The sequence below is a fragment of the Sander lucioperca genome, chromosome 13 (assembly GCF_008315115.2).
Source record: "Sander lucioperca isolate FBNREF2018 chromosome 13, SLUC_FBN_1.2, whole genome shotgun sequence".
Classification (NCBI taxonomy): Eukaryota; Metazoa; Chordata; class Actinopteri; order Perciformes; family Percidae; genus Sander; species Sander lucioperca.
The window spans coordinates 31,561,036-31,584,556 of record NC_050185.1 but is presented as its reverse complement, the minus strand read 5'-3'; the positions used below and the strand labels follow the sequence as shown (position 1 = coordinate 31,584,556).

Below are 23,521 nucleotides of genomic sequence, written 5' to 3'. Positions count from 1 at the left end.
ATACTCTAGGAGAATGGCAACCTACAAATCCAAAATCATTTAGCCATACATCATGATAGTGCCTCTGCACAAATAATCCTGTTAGTCACTGTAAAAATAGACCTTTATTTTTATATTAACATTATAATGAACAACCATTATGGTGTATTAACATCACCAAGCTGCTTTGAACCAAGAGAATGTGAGCTTTAGTGGTTACTGCTTGACACTCTTTAATTTCCTGACTCCCTGTAACCTGGCAGATCACGCTAGCCTTCCCTGGGTTGAACCATCCCCAAGATGACACACACACACACACACACACACACACACACACACACACACACACACACACACACACACACACACACACACACACACACACACACACACACACACACACAAAGAAGCCCTGCCTCTAGTCAGTTTAAGTGTAGCCAGTTTAAATGAAGCAACCTCTTTTAATTTAGCTGCCATTTCAATGGCTTCCAATAGGTCTCAATCTGCCACATCTGTTTTCTGGCCTCCCTTGCTTGGCGATAAAGAAGCAGGCGTTACTATTCTCATTTCACATTTTCACCCACCAATTTTATCTGTTTCAATGTCCATCGCCCACCCATCCCTTGGTAAGGAAAAAAAAGTATCTACTCACACGCATGAAAGAAAAGGTTAAAACACAATCCTGCTTTTGCAGCTATCAAAGCTATCAATCAGCCATGGCTCAAGGCTAAAATGGAGAGCTGTTCTGATGGATACATTTACCACTTACCCAGTTCAATTTGTTTGGCAGCTTTGGAAAATGAAGCAACTTTTGTGTGCAAACACATTGTACCAATCATTCCCATTCAACTGGCAAAGCATGAAATAACAGTCAAGGCTATTTGGGGAGCCTTCTGTTTGCAGAAACGGTGAGCCGGCAACAGTCTGAAAGCACCGCCATGCACAAATAATGCTTGTTGAGATTTTAGCAAGGATAAGGAGCCACTCCATTTATCCTTTTGGATGTTCCACAAGAGCTTATGACACAGTTAATATGAAGGTGACAGCAACATTACAGAAGATGCCCAAAACATGCCTTAACAAATGTGAAATTTTAACTCAAACCGAGATGTTTTTCTAACCTTGACAAAGTGTTTATTTGAACCCAAAACATTTGCATTCCCTACAAGCCATGTTTGGACGACTTGTTGGATGATCTGCATGAGATGAAGTTTGAATTATCCTAGAGAGGCTCAAATATTCTTACAGTAAAAGAGGTTTACGGAGATGTTGGTGTCACATGATGGTTTAAGTTCTGTTTCAAAGGCTTTTGTACATCCTCAAGAATGGAAGTCTTTAGAAATCAAACACACAACCCCCTCCCCAAAAATCAAAACTGTTCAGTGCAACCCACCCCACAAACGTATTATAATTTCCTTTACATAAATAAAGACATTTGCACCATAACGTGATGCAGAAAAGGCACAAATAGTTGCAGAAACATTCACCAGAACGAAGAAAATGTGTTGAAAATGGCATTCAAAATACCTAACTAACCCTAACCCAAATTTCAATTTTGCTCAGCAGTTGAGATCTAACCCCACCCCCCAGTGTTGAACCCAAAGTTTTGCCCTTGTGTTCTTGTACGTGAGTTGATGTGAGGCTTTATGTTTGACTGAACATCTGACTTATGATCAATTTATGACCATTTTAGAACAAGAGGAGAACATTAAAAGTAAAGTTAGGCTTTGCTGTTGGCTTACAAACTCATTTTAAAAAAGACAGGAAAAGTAGTTAACTTTCTAGTTCCTTCAAAATATAAGAAATTGAAAAAGACCCCAGAACCTGTGTCAAAATACACCTTTATTGACCAGGACCATGATGATTGACAGTATAATAACCAACTACCCTGCAGACGTGTGCTTCCTTTTCTTCTCTCCATTAACCCATCGGTTTTTCACAAACCTGTATCAACAGCTTGAACAAATGTGAATGTGAGATCTCAACGGCTTCATCCTCAACTCTCCCAGTCTGAAGGGGCTTATTTGTGAGAGTTGTGACATCCATTGCTTCCCCCTTAGAGAGCTACCTGCCAGCGATCTCACTTTCTCCCCTTGCCACAGATGTCTCCTGATGCAGCACTGTCCTTGAAATGCAGTAACAACATCCTGTCTCACAAGCCAACATGTGCCAGCAGCAGAGACGGTTAGATTGAAGAAACAGGACTTGTGCAGACATTTTCCTTTCCTGAAACCTGTAATCTAGCTCACCCATGATGGTCATGTGTGTGCTTGAGACTAGACACGAGGTAAATAACTTCTGTTTTAATGGCAGCTAAAACTATGTCAGATGACCCACTTGACAATTGAGTAAAGTGGCTGGGTAAGGGCCCAGACTTAAGCCAATTATGATGAGCATAGGACTATGTGCTTAACCTACCACAAAATCCACATGAGTGCTGTCTAAGATCATAACTGCAAAGACATCGATCACAGTACATACAGTATATGTTTTGATATGAATGCATTTTTATGACATGAGGAAAATATATATTTTTCTTTAGATGACATTCACACCAATAGTTCAGTTCACTTGGCCCAGACCAAAGAATTAATTTGTTGCCTTTTAACTCTGGTCTGTTTTATCGTGACATTGACTTAAAACAAAAAAAAACATGAAGTCATATTGTCTGACTGGTAACTCAATAATTGGACAGTTTGGGTGATTATCATCCTGCATCATGAGCACTTCATAGAACCTCAGGAGAAAAAAAGTTGCACACTTCTCTGCACTTTGTGGATTTATCTATCCCCGCTTGTGGTCACAAAGAAATGTAAAGATGTAAGACCACCGTTTGATTAGACCGATTGCTATAGAGAAAGAGTGTCTTACAATTCTAAGTGAAATTGGTAAATTTTACGATTTCAGCCAATTCCTAGACTCATGTTTTTCTTTGCTTTTTCAGCCTTGCCATGTACTAACTCTCCTGTCATTTCAGATCCTGCCGCTCCCACCTGCCCTGCAGTAACCCCCGTGTTCCCGCCATTACCCATCACCTGACCTCCCACCTGCACACCTGTTCCCACTTCCACATCAGCCCAGTAGCATATAGTCCACTTCCTTTCATTCCCCGCCAGATCGTCAATTGTGCTTATGCATTAGTGTTGCAGCCGTTTTCTCTGCCTGCCTGAGTTTTGCCTGTTATGACCCCCGACCTGCCCTATTGGATAAGTTTGTCTCATCTCCCCTGCCTACCTGGTTTTGACTTTGGCCTGTTTCCCACCTTGAGTACACTTATTATTTGACCAGCCTGGTTTCAGAGTCCTGCTTTTGGGTTCTAACCTGTCTATAGTGAGCCTTTACAAATAAAGGTGAAAATTGTTAAATGACAATTAAGTTTGTTTTCTGTGCCTTAGGTCCAGGGTCCACCTAGAGTTCTCCACTTGCTGCGCCAAGATAGTTATTCTCTGCTCTCTTCAGTCCAAGTAAAGCTTCCGTTTTCAAATTCAGCTGCCCTCTTCGACCTCTGATCTCTGTAATACCGAGCGGAGTGATGGAGAACATGTGGAGGTGTGAGACTCGGGAGCTGCTTCGATACACATGTACAGGCTATGGTTACAGTAGTAATGGCTCTGCAATAAGTAAAACCTTTGTACAGCTTGCACCACCCCACATTACGTACATACAGATATTACTTTTATTGTGTCAACCCCGTGTATGTATTTTGAAGCAGCAGTAAGAGACGTGTCATTATAAAAATATCATTCTTATTCAATCGTCTTATCAGTCTTAAAAACAAAGAGAGGCAAAAGACAGATAAGGGCACGTCACCCCCTCAGGTGTGATGCCATATAGATTTGACCTGTTGTCTAAATTAAACACTGGCAAAGATATGGTTGCTGGAGGCCTAGTCTCTTCCTCCACAGCGTTGCGGAGGAGGGTCTGGCTAGTCCACACAGCATTCCGGGATGGGAGAGAAATGTGCTCTGGTTTATTGGCATTTCTTTAAACCAATCACAATCGTCTTGGGCGGCACTAGGCGCTGGATGGAGCAATGGCGCCGCTGCAAAATAGCCTCGGGAAGGAACTTGTTTTGGTGGAACACCTCAGGAAAAACTCAGATTGGACAGATAGTCTAGCTAGCTGTCTGGATCGACCCTGCAGAGATATAAGGAGCAGTTAACCATAGTCCTCATTAATTGACCGGAGTTTAAAATGCCAACACAAAGAAAGCGGAAGGTAATGGACATCTAGCCGAAAAGAGTGACATCCGGCGGAATTTCCGGCGAAACCCGAGTAATCTTGGAAATGAAACTTCGTCGATACACACTACTGCAAGCCTGACTAAGCCTTTCTGGGGCCCTAAGTCACTGTAAAGTTAGCATATTCCTCAGTCAATCTCTGGGTCAGTGGTTCGACCCACTCTCGAGATAGATCATATAGACTGAATGTCAACAGAACTATTAAATGGTCAACAAGTTCTCCACATAAATGGAAAAAGTATCCTTAATAATAATAATAATACTAATAATAATAATAATAATAATACATTTTATTTGTATTGCACTTTACATTGCAGCAATCTCAAAGTGCTACAGAGCATATAATAATGCAATTAAAAAATCAAGTCAAAAAGATCAAGGTCAATAAATAGTTAAGAGGAAAACCTTATGCCCTCAAGAACGTGACATAGAAGCATTTTCTGATCTGATGCCTCAATCACTTGGCTGTGCATTCTAAAACGTTAGAAATCACGGTTGAAAAATTGATCTGTTTTATGATGCTACAATGCTATGGTTAAGGTTTGGTTTTAGGCCCCATAATGGTTAGGTTTAGTGTAAGGTCATGGTTTGGGTTAAAATAAGTACTTTGTTAAGGTTAGTTTGTCATCATGGTTACAATGCTACACATGCTTACATTTATGGACTCTGGAGTTGACTAAAAGGTACTCTTTTGCCTAATTATCCAATTAAAGATATAAGTGCATCTCTTTAAGATTTAAGACATCATCGACCTTCATTTTGCCAGCCAATATGTGTGGTGTGCTTATCTTGTTTTTAGTATCATTCATGTTCACCAGCCACAAAAAAACAATTACTGCTTGACACAAATTCTAGCTAGACCTCAAAGTGGCTTCAAACTAAACGGGGGAGAGAAATAACTTGAAAGACACAGAGAGAGTAGGCCTACTTTAGTTGTCACAGAAACATTTGTAAAAGAGAGTAAATATGAAAAACTGTTTTTGTGTGTGTGTGTGTGTGTGTGTGTGAGAGAGAAAGAGAGAGAGAGAGAGAGAGAGAGAGAGAGAGAGAGAGAGAGAGAGGAAGAAAAGAGTGAAGCAACCCCATGGCCAGAGTCAATACTGTTCCTAGTAAACATAAATAGGCTTGGATCGGTTACATCCACACATGGACACTTCACAAGGAGACTATTGATCAAATCCCACCAAAGGCAAAAATACGAGATAGATAAGAGCAAGATTACAAACAAAACTTTTGCATCCTGAAAGAATCAAATCCACTGACAGTGCTGGTATCAGCTGACGTATATTTTCAAAGAGGTACACCAGCAAAACCGTGCAGTGAAAACTCAGAATATGGTATATGTTCTAAGCAGTGTTGGGAAGGATACCTTCAAAACGTATTTCGTTACAGAATACAGACTACATGCCCAAAAATGTAATTTGTAACGTATTCCATTACGTTACTCAATCTGAGTAACGTATTCTGAATACTTGGATTACTTCCACATTGAAGTGCATTTTATAAGTAGGAATGCGGCCATCACATACAGCTTACTAAACAGGCCTATTCTGGTGTGTTCTTCTGTTCCAACTGGCTGAATGTGTACCTAAACAGTCCCGTAGTCCCGAACTGCATACTACAAAAATCTAACCGCAGTCTACGCTACCATGAGCTAATTTTAGCTAACGTTAGCTAACATGTCAAACGGGGCTAGTCTTTCAACGGCTCTGGGGATAGTAAATCAGCACGTAGGAGAATGTAAAGTCGCACGTCAACTACAAAATAGCAAGGTACCCAGTAAAACTACAGCAGACGACTACCCTTGGCTAATTAAAAAAAAAAACTTACTTTAAGATGCTTCTTCAGGTTGGAGGTGGAGGAATTTGGACGCTGAAAGGAAGTTGGTTGCTGGCAAGCAGAGGTTGCACTGCACAGTTATATTTCGTTCTCCCTTCTCTTTATTTAATGTGAAATGCTGTTTGAATTTCCAAGATAGAAATGCATTCCTGCCCTGGCTCTGTTGTGCCGGTTCCGGCTCCATCTCTACCTCTATCAGTGACCACGCAAATAGCTCACTTTTTCGTTTTCATATTGGGGCTTCTGGGAAATGCATGGAGTTGCGAGAGTGAATAAACTCGTGAAACAGAGAAGTATCGTCATGTAATCCATTGATTTCAACAATGTAACTGTATTCTAAATACCAACTATTTAAATTGTAACTGTAACGGAATACAGTTACTCATAATTTGTATTCTGAATACGTAACGCGGTACATGTATTCCATTACTCCCCAACACTTGTTCTAAGCAATGCATAAGAAAGAACAGTGTCTCACGCTGCTCGGACAAAACGAGTGATGAGATGGGTGTGAGTATCCAAGGTCATGTTTCTATGATTTTATGATCACCGGGTATTTTAAAAGGGACATAATGTTGTGTCCCAGTTCAGGGGCTCTACAAAGTAACAACGCTGTAACCTAAAAACTACATTTATGTACTACTAAATGGTTTTGAAGTATACATTTTAGAGGAAATGTATTTGCTGTCTGTGTGTGTGGTAAAGTCTCCTAAAACACTTTGTTTAAGTAGCCTAAAACAAAGTCTTTTTTCATCTACCAAAAAAGGTTTTAGTTTTTTTTAAATGTGACTAACAAACGTGACCTTCTAATGGCAATAACATTTGTGGTCCTCAGGTCACTGCTTCGGAGTTGGAATTCGTAATGACACTATCTCTAACCCTCCTCCTTCGACACAGCCATAGTGTGATGAAATCCACCGGTAAATTACACTGAATTTGGCAATAAGTTTAGATTTTATATTCATGGCTGCTTTCCAAACCTGGAGGAGAAAGCTCAAAACATCCAATCAAATACAATCAAATGCAGAAACCCAGCATTGCTGTCTCACACAGGTCTGCCATAGAGGGGTCTAATTAAAGCTACGACCCCCGAGGTATCCTTTCCCACTTCTGCTGTGGAGGACTGCTGAGAGGGAGCAAACCCTGCTAGTGCAAAACAAACAGACTTGTTAAGCCAAACAGGCCTATGGTGCTGCTTGATAAATGACAAGAGAGACAGGAAAAGAAGGGTGGAGAGCTTTTGATGGTGGAATAGAGGGGGAGACAGTTCTCCACAAGGCAAACTACTCTGGGTTTATAAAACTGGCTTATTAATGTTCAAATGGCAAGGCCTGTATTTCCATTCCGATATGCTCCCTAATGGAGGGAGAAAAAAAGAGAAACGTTCGCTCTCAGGGCAACACTCTGGAGAGGAGAATTCTCTTTCTAAGCCTTGGCTGGCACCAAACCAATGCTGTAATTTGAGACTAAATCACAAGAAGGATGCAGAAGAGAGCATGCAAAATGTGCCACTTATTCTGTTGCCGTTTCTTCAGTCTCTGCAAAATAAAATTATTCCTCAGTGCAAAGAAATTGACATGCCACCAGACATTTGTCTGCAGAATAAGAATTCAGTGAACATGAAGCTTACTTCCCGCTCTGTTCCCAGTTAGCCTTAATACTTCCTCTGCTGTGGCCCTGATTTGCCCAGCCTGACATGAACGTTAGTCTTTCAAAGTTCAATCAATCATTCCAAATGCTTCATGGTGACAGGCCAAAGGGAACAACATGGCCACAAATCAAAGGTGAGCATGACCCCCTCTTACATAAGCAGGCTTGGGAGATGTATTGCTAGAGGCTTTGAAATGCAAAAAAGGAGAAGGATGTGTTTACATGATGACATTGTGTTTATCCATCAAAAGCAGATTGTAGAGAGAGGCGGTGTCGTTGCACTATTTGGAGATGGCGGATGACTGAGCACTCGGCAGAGCCTGGTTGGCACGCCAATCTAACAACCAGGTCCCACTGGTGATGGAGGGCAACAACCGTATTTGGTGACACATCTTTCTCCAGCTCCGTGTCTGCTTTTCATCATTACTTCGCAAACTAAACAAAATTCAGAGGCAGGGCTCACTTTCTGCTTTCTGTGGTGACCCAATGCATGCTGTATAATCACATCCAGCACTATTTTCACACATTTTGCTATGGTATTAGAAGGAACCCTGAAAAAGGGTTTCTGCATTTTACACTCTTGAAACATGGGGAAAAAAATCCCAATTTGGTGATAATTTTCCACCACTTTTTCAATACAATTCAATATAAAAGATAGGTGTACAAGGTGTATTTTTAATTAAGACAAGTTGTATTTTTTCCCTTGTATGAAATTTGTCTTGGAGTGTTTGGTACATACAATAAACGGGAATAAACAATACACAGTCAAGAACATACAGTAAATATAAAATATACATATTACAATACAACATGTGTGAAAGACACTATAACAAATATGTATAATATAAATGTTAAATGTTTCCCCAGCCTAATGACATTTTTGAAAATTCCTCAAAAAAAGGAATCAACCCCACAATGTCCGGAAATATGTTTTGTTTTTTTCATTTTGTGTCCACAAACTATCATTTCTTGAGCACAAATGATCAAGATCCCGATCTTGTGCAAACGAATGCGGACAAATAATCTTGTACACACAAATTATTACCTTTTTTTATCACAAGATGAAAAACTTGTAAACAAATTATCATCTTGAGCACACAATATAATAACGTGCATGCAAACAACATGGATCTTGTGCAAAGAAGATGACAAGTAGTGTGAAAAATGTAAAAAAAAAAAATGTTTGGGACTCACCCCATCGGATGAATTTTCTCTTGGTTTTGGGAATCTTGAAGACGGATTGGTCTTTAAGGTTTAATGTGTGACAACATGGCTTTTAAGATAGACATGCATATAGGGTAAGACACAGGGTGAGAGAGAGTAAAATAAATGGGAGAATCTTTGTCCTGTCATTTCTAAAGCTTCTGAGACCCCCCGCATGACTCTGAAGATTATGAAAAGGCCGCTGAAATATCACAGGATTTACTCTCCAATAACAAGAGACAGATATCATAGCAGGTGGTGAAGAAATATGCAAATATGGGCCACCTGCTATAAAGCTGGACTCTGCATTGCTCCTAGCTCATATTAGTCCCGACTCACTGGCAGCAATACTAAAACATGGTTTGGACAGATGAACAGGCATATGAAGAAACCCTGAGCTATGACAATTATCTTATAACTGATACACAGTAAAGTGACATATTATGGTGAAAACAGTGATGACCACACTGAGCCACACTGTCTTTACAGTTTTTAATGTTGTTTGAATATTCGGTGGTAGTAACAGTCTTTAGCTTTCAGCAGTCTACGGTTTATTTGCTGTGGGGTTTGGCGACAAGCAAATGGGAACCATAAATCACCTTCCAGGATGAAGCATGATTATGAATCTGAAAAGATACTAAAGTGAACAAACAGACTGTAGTCAGTCACTGTCTGTAGCACTTTCTGAGACAGCGGAGAACTCTGTGTTTAAAGAAGTTGCATTAGCAGGAAGAACAGATGGGGAACATTTTCAGCCAGCATTGCGTTAACTGACAAGCTATGCAAGACAAAGTCTTCTTCTGTCGTATTCGTTTTTTTCTTTTTACTACCTGCTGTGTAATGGCTTTATAGGCAAGGCTGTTCTGCACAGATGCTGCTGACCTGATAGCTTATCAGGGTGGAAATTAGTTTGCCGGTGGAGAGAGCACGCTACAGGAAGAAAGGGTAAAATTAACGGTTTGCACCTTTGTACGTCAAAGGAAATATATAAAAGATCTCGCCAAGAGATCATGGTCTGCTGAGGGGTGCTCGGGTGCAAAGCAACAAGGAAAAGAGTTTTGGTGATGTGGTGGAACAAAATAGATAAATGAAGGATGCAGTTGACAACACAAACAACAGACCAGAGGACTGGGAATAAAGTGTCTTGCAAAAGTTAAGTAAAGAAGATGTTTTCTTTTGTCACTACGCCTTTCTTGTTTTTAAATGTCAGTGTTGTCTCATTTTGTATAGCGAAGCTCAAAAATGAGCCATGTCAAATGTTCACATGAACGCAATATGGTCCAACTGCGGCGTGCGTCCGCTCACGCCACGCCCCCGCTCACGCCACGCCCCCGCTCACGCCACGCCCCCCCGCTCACGTCACGCCCCTTATTTTCTTCGCCTTCAAAATAAAAGCCAGTTTGGGGTGGAACTATAGAATGTCACTTCATATTGTATTGGATTCGGTTTTTTTTTATTTGCTAATACATAATACATTGAACTGCAAACAACAATCATCAGTTCATGTTGTATTGGATTAGTTTTTTTTTATTTGCTAATTTATAATACAAACAACAAAACTTCAAATATGTATTTAAAAAAAAATCTATATCCGTAGTATAATTTCAATCCCTCTCACCACTGCATAGATGCTTGGAAATGTATGCATTTGACTTTGTTTTAAAGATGTGGGGTCAGAAGTGGAGGAAGAAGAAGATATTGGTGACAGGAGGAAGGAAATAACAGGATTATTTGGCAATGGGAAAGAAACAGGGGACAATGCCTTAGTTAAGGGAGTTTTTCCTCGCTACTGTCACACTAAATGCTTGCTCTTGGGGGAACTACTGGAATTGTTGGTCTTTGTAAATTATAGAATGTGGTCTAGACCTACTCTATCTGTAAAGTGTCTTGATACTATAAATAAAATTGACTTGAATGAGATAATTTGTTGCTAATAACATTTTATTCAAAAACAAAATCAAAACATATGGTATGTATGTCACAAACAGCAGATTACTTACAGTAAGGCTTAGAAGAACATGTTTGGCACAGTTAAAAGCCAACAAGTAAGAGTGTTTTTTTAAGGTGAAGTTAGAAAGAATATCAATCAATAGAGAGTCAATAGACAGAGCCTGTTAACTATAGGTCAAACACAGAATATTGTTAAGAGTCAGGAAATAAGGCAGGACTGGCTGATTAAAACTACTTGACAAGACAAAATAAAGCAGATAGGTTTTATGCTTTGGACTAAATAATATAACTTTGGGTTTATTATCATTCTGCTGTAAAAACTTTTCAGTCAACCAGGCTCCTGGAGATGATAATAATTGGTTAGTTTACTGTAATTATTAGGCTCCAAAGGTACATACTGTAGGTAAATCCGTACCTGTACCTGTCTATTCTTGTTTTGCACATGATAATATGTTGTGCACAACTAGGATAATAAATAAATGAAGGGGAAGGACCGAATCCTCTGATTCTGATGATTATGCACTGGTGAAATCACAGTAATAAACATAATATAATTATATTGTGATAACGTTTTGACTTATATACTAATGAGCTATAACACTATTTAGGAGAAGAGAAGTGAAGCCGGATAGGCTTCACAGCTACAGACTGTTTAGATTCAATGTTTCACCTGTTCAACATGTCTGGACTGTGGGAGGAAGGAAGGAAACCCACACGGACATGGGAGAGATCGTGACTGTACTGTAAGTAAACACAACCACATGCAAACACATGCTGCTGAACACAGAAAGACCCCCGCTGGTTTGAAACCAGAACATTCCTGCAGTAAAAGTGCTGAACACTGAGTCAACCATGAAGATGTGGATGTAAATATATGAGAGGACATGTTAGATTGACATGAATGGGGCTGGGTAGGGATTTGCCTTCTTGTAGTTTTTCTTCATCTTATTCATCTGTTCTCCATCAAACCCTCCTTATTTTGTGAGAGTAATTGTTGTGTTCCAAACAATCTTATGTAAGTATTTTAGAGTTTTTGGTACCCTGGTGATCAATGAACAATCTTTTTCACCATCTCTCTTCGGGTTGACCTCTGGTCTGAGAAGATGAACCTGTTCTTCTCTCAGGAATTCCCGTCTCTCTTAAAGTTTTCACTTATCCAAATATTTCAAAATCTACTGGATGGATTGACACAACGTTTGGTTCACACATAGCTCAGGGTGTCTCTAGGGTCACAGCAAAGTCACAGCTTATTGAAGGACACAAAAAGATGGGTGACAGCAGCTGTGTTTGTTGCATGGGTAGGTCCTGGTAATGCAACTACTGTCTGTGTGTGTTCTCCTTTTCCTGGGCTGGTCGCAATAGAGTACATTTGAGTAGAAGGCTCTCTCTAGATTGAAGCACTAAAAGAGAAAAAGAGAGTAAATAAATGCAGCAAGTACATATTAAATTATTTTTTCACACCCCTTTGTTACATAAAAAGAATAGTAATATTAGTATTATTTATTTGTTACATAAATCTAATTTTCCTTTTTCAGATGCTCAGAGCTATTTGTTAAAAGTTCAATGACAAAGTAAATGTCCTGGGGAGCATGTGTCAGGGTGTACATACAAAGTAATCAGTTCTGTTTCTTCTGATGTTTAAAATACATCTGACAATGCAGTAATGATGTTGTGAAATGTCATGTAGCAATAATAATGAAGCCAGATATGCCAGACCGCATTATTATTTTTACTATTATTATATTACTCTGTGTTGCTTTTATTTAATTTGAATACATTTATTAACTTTACAACTACTATTGTGACACTGCATTTTGCTGTACTTTAATGTGTAGGTCTTAAATTTCATTCACTGTTCACCACAGTCATGAGGCGATACCAAAATTTGCAGTCAGTTATTTCAATAAAACATGAGATATTTAATATCACATTGTATGTTTTTTAAAAAAAAATACCTGCATGTTTAACTGTGTTTCGCTTGTGGCCCTGTAAATGAGGGACCAGCTTACACAAGTCTCCCTTCTTTTCACAAAGGGGACACTTGTACTGTGAATCACAGGTCGGTACCAACTGAGGATCATTGTGCTCTGGCAGAACAGACTGAAGAGAAGAGGAAGAAATGATATATACAACACAATGTTAGTAAAAGAAGCTTTAACTTTTGAATGTAGCCAATTCTCAATAACTCAAATTACATTAAAGTGACTATGTCACTTTGTAGTGTTTCTGAAACTCTGTCATATTTCATTTAATAAAAACTATCATCATCTGAAGTACCTCACTCAAACACACACACACACACACACACACACACACACACACACACACACACACACACACACACACACACACACACAGCTAGCTTAACTCTGACAGGCTAAGCTAACGTTAGCATACACTGACACAGTGTCACAGTGACACACTTTTAACACACCCTGTTAACTATAAGCTATCATCAACATCAACATCAACATCAATAGCTGTAGATAGTAGCCTAATATTAATTTTAAACAAGCCGGGCTAAATAACTCTATTATCAGTAGCTTACCTGGTACTCACTGGCAATATGAAGCTGTAAGTCGGACGTGGCGTGAGCGGCCGGGGGGCGTGTCGTGAGCGGATGGGGGGGGGGGCGTGGCGTGAGCGGACGGGGGCGTGGCGTGAGCGGCCGCAAGCCGCAGCTGGACCCTTCTCCATGAACGGGTTCGTATGATATCATACGAAAACTAGGAGAGAGCCGGCTGGTCACGTGACATCGGCTACAGAGCTCCGTGCTGCAGAGCGGCAGTTGCTGGCTGTTTAAGCCGCTACAGAGCTTCGTGACGCGGCTACAGACCTCCGTCACAGCTCGTCGTATTAGCGGCAGTTGGTAGATGTGTTTAGCTGCTACAGAGCTCTGCGACACCGGCTACGGTGCTCCGCATGGTGCTCCGTCAGGTCAGCGATAGTTACTGGTTCAGTTACCCAAGAATAGGTGACTGTGCGGCGTGTACAGAGCACCGCGAGCTGCCAGCCATTTCGGTTAAGTTTAGGCATGAAAAAATGAGCGTTATGCGGCGACGAAAGTTAAGTTTTACGCATCAAAACGACTTGTTTAGGAAAAAGATTGTGGTTTGTATTAAAACACTCCCAAGGAACACACATTTCCTGGGTGAAAGTCATTTGTTTTCCCCGGGAAGCAAACTCCGCTCTCTGGCTTGAAATTCCTGCATGTTAACGCCCACCCATCCATCCCGACAACCTCCCTACGCGGCCAGCAGCGTTCTTATATAGCAGCAGTCAATGTGGCACGCCCATCCAAAAAAAAACGTGGAAATCATACGAATTACAGTGCTTATCTTTTTTGTAGCTTTCGAACGTATAGTTCATGAGAACAGGCTGCAAAGTGGGACGGAGGATGACGAGTGATCAAGATGTGATATGTTGTCAAGACATGTTGTCTTGAAGCCTCTTACACAGTAATGATGGAGAAAGTAGCAGTTTGCACGCGCAATACAATGCAGCGTCTATTTTTATGGATTACTAGCCAAATGCAGAACCCACGTCGCCTCACATCCAAATACTTTAATTCAGCTATGACAAAGAGATGATGAACTTTATGCTATATGAAATTAGAGGATTGTGCCTTTAAGTATAGAGGCACAGTTGTGTTCATAGACGTGTTTGTTAGCTAGCTACTGTGCAGTGGGGGCGCAATATTTGTTAAAGGCAAAATATGGGTCAACCCATACTGAATTAAGTATTATGGTGCTGCAAAGACGTCCCGGCCTACAAATCCTATCCTACAAACTAAATTAAAAATGTTTGTTTGGTACAGATCTTGCAAAAATCACACTAAAATAATTTCTTTTAACTTTAATAATTCTCAATAAAAATGAAAATAATGATAAAAAAAGCATAATTCCCTCCAATATTGTGAACCATATCGCAATTGCAATATCAGTCAAAATAACTGCAATTATATATTTTCCTCATATCGTGCAGCCCTACTATTTATAAGCGTTGATTAAAAGGAGAATATTTTCTCTGAAGGCTATAGAAAGTTATTCTATAAACACATGATTTATAGCTGAACATGTTTTTTACACCAAAGAGTAAATTATCAATACAAAGTTAACAGCTGTAATAATATCAAAGAGTGCATCTGTATTTGGAAGGAAAATGATCTTTGCTCTCATTTGCAGCAATCACAGATGATCCAAATGAGAATTTAGAATGAGAAGCATAGTCTGCCACCTCTTGCTACCATCTGGGCCCTCCACCATGCTAAACTGCCTGCAGTAGCTGAGAGTGAATCATCTTCCACTGGATGTTTTTGTGGACATGAATCATAAATTATGTGACCACACAATGCACAGATTTGTCACATGATCAGTGGATAGCCTTAAGGTAGACCTTACGTTACAATGCTTCATACATGACAGCACAGTCAATTATAAATGAATATGAGTCACATCCTTCATGCAATATTGCAATACATTGACACACACACACACACACACACACACACACACACACACACAACATGCTTTTACACAAAGACAACTATAATACATGATCCCATGCTTGTTAGGGGAACTCCCCCTAGAGACTTATGTGCAGGCATGTAAATGCATTAACATCCTTCCAGCTATACTGTGAAGAAGTAGGCTAAATCCTCAGTCCTCTCACTTACACTTTAGTCTAACGTGTGTGTGTGTGTGTGTGCGTGTGCGTGTACGTGTGTGTGTGTGTGTGTGTGTGTGTGTGTGTGTGAGAGAAAGAGAGAGAAAGAGTCTGTGTGAGATTAGGGCTGCGATTCACATTTAATTCTACATATTCTAGCGAGGCAAGTTAATTAACAGAGGCCATGTCTATATATATTTACTAACTGCAATATTTAGAAGGCAAGAAATATACAACTACAGCTCAGTTGTTTCTCAGGATGAGAGTGCAAAACAGGGCATAGTCTTCAAACCAAATATATCACAGGATAAGTCATTATTGTGTGTATGCTTTAACCCAGGCACAGGATTTGTTTTACTTGTGATGAATTGACAGATAGGGCTAACGTGCTTTGTTGGCTTTGGTCTGGCCCCCATCAGACTGACACAGTCGCTTGACTTTGCCTAAAGCAAAAAGACAGCACAACAAATGTCTGCTCATTAACATGTTTGAAACGTGGAAGAGACAGGAATCTTAATCATCATCATCTGCTTGTAGGTCTTCAGATGGCTGTAGAGGCCGATCCGCGATCCACATACTTTTGTGCAGTGTGGGCAAGGGGTAAGTGGTGGTGTTTGTCGAGTGTGCTGTGATGGTGTTGTCATCCAAGTACTAAAGCTTACTGCAGATTGATGCCAAGATACAGCGTTGGCAAGCTAGCCCGATTTAAGGTAACAAGACATATTCTCCAGCAAGCAATAAGATAAGAATAGAAGAGTAAAGTAGAGCCCTCTGAGACTTGGCTCAGCCATTAGTAGACTTGACATAACATGTTGCAAAAAAAGGGATAAGAAGTCTTTGCTAGTTAGCACTATATTTAGAAAGTACATGCAAAATTCCTCCAGGGTCAAGTGAGCCATTACTCCTGACTTTTAACACATATTTCAAGTGGGCCATTACCTAAAATTGCTAGGATACTTTATTAGGCAAAGAATAATCTTATTTTTTCTAGAATTTGCATTTTTAAAATGCATGGGTCCTATTCTATTCGATGATAACACATTTAGATATTTTATAATTGTTTGTAGCATTAATGTTGCCTGTTTCATATGGGCCCAGTAAACCCAGATTAACATATACAGGAGTTTGCTGTTGAGTCATGACATGCTATGCTGTTTCCATGGATGAAATCAAATAAATAATGAGTAGATGTGAGTGAAGAGCGTCTCTTTGATGTCTTTATCCTAATGAAGACCAAGTAATTGGTCTGTGTTCATATTAAAGTAGGTCTTTTGCATACTTGAAAAGTTGATTGACATCCTTCTAGAGTCAGTGTCTGGTGGAGAGGACGCCCCCAATTTGCTGCATCATGAGATCATCAAACCATTCCTACAAAGCTCTATTATTAAAAAGACCCTTGATCTTACCACTTAGTGGATGAGTGATTCAGTACGCAATGTGACCTCCCTGACACCCAGATGACTGTCTGTAACTCTGCTGAATATCAAAGCAGTGAAACGCAGCATGCTCCACACACAAGGTTTGAACGGCATGCATATGCATACATTTCCTCATTTTAAGATAATATTGATCCACTGGAACTGTTGGACCATGTTCATGACATGTGAAATTAGGTGTTTTTGAAGATCGGCATGAAATTTATAGTGGATATTTATGGTCCCCAGCCTTGGCCGTAAATTTCATCTGACAGATAGGGGTGGGGGGGGAGCAATGAACATAATGGCATCCGAAAGGATTTCACATCATCGGGGACATTTTGAAGGAAAAGAGCTATGATGACTGTGGCATTTGTCAATCGTACACACCTATGGTGAGTATGCCATCTGGGTAATCAGCAGTCAGCATGACCTCTCCACACCCACACATCTGACCATCATCACACAGTACAGATCTGCCAGAACACCCACCAACACACATTCCTGTACTGCCATCGTTATGTAGATCTTCCAGTTCATCGATTTCATTACTTAGCTTTTAACCCAAATACAATGCTAATATTGCCATTTTGTAACACAGTAAGCCCTACTTGGTATAGTTGAAACTGAAATAAAAATTGAAAAAAAAAAACACATCAGAATGCAACCAACTATCAAAATACCACCACTCAGCTACCACCACAAACATAATCTTATTCTGTGGGAAACACTGCACTCAAAAAAAGACAATGTTGTGCACATCCATGTGGTTGCTGGTGCAGGACAAAACATAAATGTTCAAATAAAGTGAAGTCCGCATAACAGTTAAATGCTCCAAAAAAATGTATAATTTATTAAATAGTGCAGAATTAGGCACACATTTCGGAGCATTTAATGTAAACACTGCACTCTTTACATCAGCTGACTTTAGTAAGTCGTTTGTGTCCTGCAGTACTTGACAAAAGACAAATGGACATTTGTTATCTTTTTACATATGTTGAACATTTTCAGATTATCTCTGCATTAGACGGATTGCCTTTTCAAGTTATATCCAAGGTTTACATATCTGCATTTATGAATGTGTGTGCACCGGTTCTAATGCTGTTCATTTGACATATTTTGCTAAAGTTTTGAATTTTAGCACAGCATTGCCTGTACGGTTCAACTGATCGTCAATTAAATGTGCTGTACGTAGGATTGGGGATGGTGATGGCGCAGTGGATATGACACATTCCTTTGGTGTGGGAGACCTGGGTTCGATTCCCACTGCAATACATCAACCAATGTGTCCCTAAGCAAGACACTTAACCCCTAGTATATAGCAATTGTATACATTGCTTTGGATAAAAGTGTCAGCAAAAAGACATGTAATGAAGATCCAGGACTTAGCAAAAAAATTTGAACATCGACAACTTCTCAGTCCCTCCCCCCTTTCTGCTAAAGGCCAAAATGGTCTAAGCCCCTCCCCCCCCACAAGGGAGAATTAATGCGTGTGCATGAGCAGTGATTGACTTAGCAGTAAACTTAGCACAAAAACTAAGGAAATTTGTGTTTGGTAGATTATTTCTCTGTGGTAACAATGTTTTTTGGCAATAAATCTTATACTGTTGGAAAGCCTGTTTAGTTCCCTTTCAAATGGTGCCCCATTTGTAAGGAACATGCATTTGTGGGATGAGCAGCAGCGCTGAGTATGTGGGTTGCGCCCATGAAAAATTTGCCAAACCTTCTCTGCCAATGCCAAACAGCTTATTTTGCTGTTGCTATTTGCACTTGTTTTGAGCTTCTGGTACCCCTAGGTGCTGCCAATCAGGTGCCTGATTTAGAGATGAGATTATGCAACCAGTAGCAATCCCATATCTCCACAGTCTGGGACCGAACTTTATCCTCCAGGATGACAACGCTCGCCCCCACAGGGCGGGGTTTATCAGAGACTACCTCCAGAATCTGGGAGTGGAGAGGATGGAATGGCCTGCCAGCAGTCCTGACATCAACCCCACTGAACACTTGTGGGATCAGCTTGGGCGTGCTGTTCGTGCCAGAGTGACCAACACAACCACGTTGGCTGACTTGCGACAAATGCTGGTTGAAGAATGGGATGCCATCCCACAGCAGTGTGTGACCAGGCTGGTGACCAGCATGAGGAGGAGGTGCCAGGCTGTTGTCGCTGTGTATGGTTCTTCCACACGCTACTGAGGCTCCTGTTTGTGAAATGAATAAATTGTTAAATTGCCAATATGTCTTGTTTCTTCAAACTTCAATCATCCAATCCACCAAACACCAAACAAGTCAATGGCAGACTAAGCTGTTTGGCATTGGCAGAGAAGATTTGGCAAATTTTTCATGGGCGCCACCCACATACTCCCACAAATGCATGTTCCGTACAAATGGGGCACCATTTGAAAGGGAACTAAACAGGCTTTCCAACGGACTAAGATTTATTGCCAAAAATCATTGTTACCATAGAGAAATAATCTACCAAACACAAATTTCCTTACTTTTTGTTATAAGTTTAGTTCTACTCGAACATAGGATCAGTTTCAGCAAATATGACAGAAAGTTAGTTTTATAAGTCTTACCTACTGCACCTTTAAATAGCTCTTTTATGCTTCTCTGAGGATGACATTTTTCATATTTTTACTAAAGGTCTCTAAGAATTACAAATAAATGACAATAAAATGTTAGTTAATGCTAAAAGTCTTGTAATTGTTTGTTACTGTACAATAGGCGATTCGTTTGTTTTTAACAGGGGAGGGACAGACCTTAGTTATGCTGCCCCATGAACGACTCTTTTGGTTCTGTATTTTTTAATTTCTTTGTGGCACCATGTAAGGTGCCTCAAAAAACAGTTTTTTGATGGTTTCACTCAGACACCACTGTGGGTTCTTTAAAGAACTCATCATAGAAAAGGTTCTTTGAATAATCTCCTAAAAAAGGTGCTTCGTGGAACCAAAAATGCTAATTTTCCTTTTTTTGTTGTTGAGTGTACCTACGGTTAAAATAGTACAAGCAAAAAAGGAAGACAGGAAAGCAATTTTAACCTTTTTAGCGAGCAGCCTGAAGAGCTATTGTCTGCATTCATTGGTGTCGTTGGTTTCCTTTTTATATGTAAATTCTTGAAATCAGTTCAACAGGAAATCTCAAGAAAGCCTCACTATCTCATTCTTGTGGCTGTAACAACCTCACAGTGGTTATACCAGGATGGGAAGAATTGCAATATTCTACACATGTTGAGGTCAACTGCTTGTAACAATTCTTTTTAATAAAAAAGTCACATAAGACACTGAATTGAAAGTATTGGTGGGAGATAGAGCACAGCAACACCGATGACTGAAGATGAGAAATCGGGTTGAAGATGAGAAATCAGGGTCTTATCTAGCTTTGACAGCCAGCCAAGAGCAGTTACAATAGTGCAGGATTTTTAAGACAGTGAGCCCTTAAAGGAGGAAAGCCAAATACCACTGATTTGTGAATAAGAGCAACTCATTTTGGCAACCATAATGACCCAAGGTTCCCTTTAGTAGAACAGAAAACAATTGATGTCCTTCATTAATGTCATCAGTGGAGACTTTGATTACACTATAATGCAATGATTCACCAACCAAGAAATCTGCATGTTATCTTAACAATTCCCTAAGCTACAACAAAGCGTACACTGTGTGTGGGCACAGAGACATCAAGCCTGCTATTTCTTTCACACAAGTCTATTCTTTGTGAAAGTTCATAGAGCGTTGAAACCTGAAAATAATCATTCACTGGCACAGTCTTTTGATGTGGGCAATGGTCGAGAGGTCATCAATGTTTTCTTTGTGAGCTTTGAAAGATATGTGAGACAATGCATCAGAAGATGGCTCTGAGATATGACATAACTTCCTTCTGCTGCAACAAGACGCAACAGATAGCATTGTTTTTTTCCACCTTTGGTCATAATCCAGCAGTGTTGGCTACTCCCATGAGATCCCCTCTATGCATTCTAGATACAGCACTGCTGAAAAAAGGACAGAAGAGCTCAGTTACATACTACTTCTATAAGAAGAAAAAAATATATATTTTATATATATATATATATTTTTTTCTTGCACACTGTAATACCAGACACTGCAAGGTACATCACAAAATGTTCTTAAAGTGCTCATATTATGCTTTTTGGCTTTTTCCCTTTCCTTTATTGTGTTATATATCTTTTTTGTGCATGTTATCGGTTTACAAAGTGAAAAAGCCTAAAGTCCACCCCAAAGGGACTTACCATCTCCAACAGAAAACACTGTTCACAAACTGCTCCAAACAGCTCTGTTGTAGTCCAGCCTTTACTTCCGTGACTAACGTGCGTCACTTTGAAACAAGTTAAAATGCTCACCTAGCTGCTAGCGTGGCACGCCCTCATACTCTGCTTCTGACTGGCTAGTAGTGCTGACCTAGGTACTGCGCATGTGCGACCAACAAAGATGGAACAGAAGTGAGATGTCTCACTCTGTAGCTAAAACAGAGAGCTCAGCACACAGGGTGAAAAGAGGAGCTGCAGCAATGTGTAGTACAACAAATATATGATGTTTTTTGAAAATGAAACCATGTAAACCTATTCTGATATAACCTCTAAATACAATTATAAAACTGAAAATGAGCATAATATGAGCACTTTAAAGTAGTGCGTTAATTCTGACACAGGAATGACAATATAATAAAGATACCATGGTAATGCCATTCGTGCTTCAGTTAATCAAAGCTGGGACAATTCCAGATTTGAGGTTTAAAAAATGTTAAACCTGGATTTATTGTGAAAAGCCTGACTTCAGTTTACCTAAATTTATACTTCAGGTTAAAGCTAATATTATCAGATTGTTTCGAGTTAGCTCAAAGGAAACACTACTTTGATTCAGATTACATTTTTTGTTATTTTACAATACACATATTAATACAATGAAAAGATCATCGCAGCTGCTCAATAATGTCGATCATTGACGCTGTCCCTGTTTCTCTCCGTAATTTGGTTTATTGGTTCATTTGAATGTCTTGATGCAAAGCCCACATTACTTCACCATTGTGGAACTGTTAGTTTGATGTCCAAAACCGTTATCATTTTTAATTTAACCACATATTACAGCTCTTTTTTATTCTGCTGTGTCGATAAAGATCATAGAAAATCTAAAACAGTGTCATGATCAATCCAAGTTCTCAAAGAAACCTGTACGATTCCGGATGCTTCGAGAGTATTGATTTACCAGGAGTTGCTACACTGCTTATCGTACCCAACAACCCTCTGTTACATCCTAACCCACACATTTAAAAGCAAATAACGGAACCATTTTTAGAGTACTGTTCAATGTAGTGGATTCTGTTGCAAGATACTTCATCACCTCCAATCCTGAAACTTCCACACAAATAGGTATTCAAAAGTGCATTCAGAAAAAAGATCCTAAATGCAAGAGAAAACCAAACCAAGCCCTGTCTTTCATCTCTCATCTGTGAAAAAAGACTTAGTTGCATCCCAGTGCATCAGTAGGTTCTCCCACTTGTCAATCAGCCCTACTGTTGCATCATGAACAATGTCTAAAGCTAAGTAAGCCTACATGGGCAGGAACTGAATATTATTTTTCTCTTTCCATGACCTCCACTGCAAAGGATTTCAAGTTACGAAAGATGCAAAGGAGAATTCATAAGGAGTGAAGAAAACACAGGTATAGTAATGAGAGAATCCAAGCTGAACTGACAGAAGCCAACGTCCAGATATGCTCTAATATGAAATATTTTATTCATCAAAACACAGTAGAATATCATATTAAAAGATGCTATTCTTTCTCAGTACTAAGCACCCAGATTACTACCACACCAGTGTTACATTACAGCATAATCAGAAATGTAAAAAACAGTAAAGTCAACAAGATCAAGATCATCTATTATAACAGGGCACCGGCAAGCACTGCAACTAACGTTTATTTTCATTATTGAAAAATCTGTTGATTATTCTCATGATTAATCGTTAAGTTTATAAAAGGTCAGACCGTAGTGAAAATCTGTCACATATTCCCAGAGCCCAGTGTGACATTTTCTTTTTCTTATATTTCTTACTGTTGACGAGCACTGTGGGACAGCTGTATCTGTCCTTCCCCAGCTAAGAGAAATAGGAAGCACTGCAGCTCCTTTTTTACTTTTCATTTGTGAATGTGACCCTCTCTTATCACAGCAACTACTTAATGACTTCCAGGTCAGTTTGATCAATTGAGAGCCTTCCTGTCCAAAACAGACTTTTTCATTGTACCCCAAGACAGTTCAAGCCACTCACTGGCTAGGTCAGAATAGATAGAAGATAGATAGATAGAGTAAAGGCTAACTGTCTGGGCAGGAAGTAATTCATAGTAGGAGACAGGACAAAGATGGCCATCACAGAAGAACAAAGACAATGACACGCATGGCCCAGTTCTGCCAGTCAGTACACAATCAGTCAGTTTGTGGATGTTTATAGGAGAAATCTTTTTTTTATATATATATATATACATATATATGACTGCTAACTGTATGTGTGGACCATGGACACTATTATCTCCATATGGAAATTATTGCTCCAAACAAGCCAAGTGGAGCAAG

At 39.7% G+C, this 23,521-nt stretch overlaps 1 protein-coding gene and 1 long non-coding RNA gene across 6 annotated transcripts in view; both read right to left on the bottom strand.

The window, feature by feature from the left end:
• The window catches only part of cadm1a (cell adhesion molecule 1a), a 421,246-nt gene that overhangs the window by 145,130 nt on the left and 252,595 nt on the right, over window positions 1-23,521 (bottom strand). The window lies entirely within an intron of this gene.
• Window positions 11,802-13,472, bottom strand: LOC116056037. Its single transcript, XR_004106464.2, has 3 exons — window positions 13,411-13,472; window positions 12,818-12,962; window positions 11,802-12,262 (listed from the first exon to the last, which is right to left on the bottom strand). It is a non-coding gene; the product is annotated as an uncharacterized LOC116056037 (long non-coding RNA).